The sequence below is a fragment of the Aphanomyces invadans genome (genome assembly GCF_000520115.1).
Source record: "Aphanomyces invadans strain NJM9701 unplaced genomic scaffold supercont1.9, whole genome shotgun sequence".
NCBI classification, from domain to species: domain Eukaryota; phylum Oomycota; class Saprolegniomycetes; order Saprolegniales; family Verrucalvaceae; genus Aphanomyces; species Aphanomyces invadans.
Window position 1 is genome coordinate 22,820 of NW_008580154.1, and position 1,023 is coordinate 23,842.

A 1,023-nucleotide genomic window follows, 5' to 3' on the forward strand; every position below is an offset into this window, starting at 1 on the left:
TATCAGCCGGATAAAGCGAGAAGGCAATATTAAGTTAGTAGTATATCCGGTTAAAACCACTAATACACCTCCCTTGACAATGAGCTAACCCCCCAGGTGTCGTAATTAGCTCAATGGTTAGAGCGCTTTAAATAATAATAAATTTAAAGAAAAATAAATTTTGTAACCCGAAGGTCCCCAGTTCGATTCTGGGCATCCATTATACTTCCGACGGATTGATCCTCGTCACGCGCACCTGGAAAGAAGGAATGTCCGGATGAGGGGACCCGCGTTCCGGATAAAAACACCCGTACGCGACATTTCAGAAAAATCAAAAACCACCCCCCCCTTGAGTGAGCCCTATCTATCAGCCGGAAAAAGCGAGAAGGCAATATTAAGTTAGCAGTACTGTATATCTGGTTAAAACCACTACAGGGAACGACGGAATGCAAGGCCTACTTTTTTCTTCGACTTCAATATTGTTTTGCCGTTTGATTTGGCTAGCCGATTACGAAGTACGAATTCGGTGCAACCAATGATTGCAAGGTATCTGTATTTTTATTCTCGAACATATTTACTTAAAAAATTTCAAAGGTAATAATATTGTGCAAGCTCCTGTGCCATCAGAAGCAAACTTGGTAGCATGGATTGTAGTGGGTCATACATTGACACTGTAGATCAATCAGTTGAATTCCAAATTGAAGTAACGATAGATGAGATCGAGAATAAGCGTGAGCGTTTGACGCGGTGGCGCAGTGGTTTAGCGCGACGGCATTGCAGAAATAGAGGAAGGGGCCCGGGTTCAAGTCCCGGGCAGTGTCAAACTTTTTTTGAAATATTTTAATCAATGATAAATAGTGTATGGGGGGTTAGCTCACTGTTCAATCGGGGTGTAATTGACATTTAGCCCCAAAATACTTTCCTAATTCACTACGAGAAATATATGGTGATCATCTATTCATCTTAATAGATGATCACAGTTGCCGTGGACATGTCCTGGTGGGGGGATAGCTCGTGGATATTTTGTCCGAGAATCCAGCAAGG

At 42.3% G+C, this 1,023-nt stretch overlaps 1 non-coding gene and 1 pseudogene across 2 annotated transcripts; both read left to right on the forward strand.

Moving 5' to 3' along the window:
* Window positions 1-101: 101 nt before the first annotated feature.
* Window positions 102-204, forward strand: H310_05223. Its single transcript has one exon. It is a non-coding gene; the product is annotated as a tRNA-Ser (tRNA).
* A 516-nt stretch (window positions 205-720) lies between these two features.
* On the forward strand, window positions 721-801 carry H310_05224 (annotated as a pseudogene). Its single transcript has one exon. The product of its transcript is annotated as a tRNA-OTHER (tRNA).
* The last annotated feature ends 222 nt before the right edge of the window (window positions 802-1,023 follow it).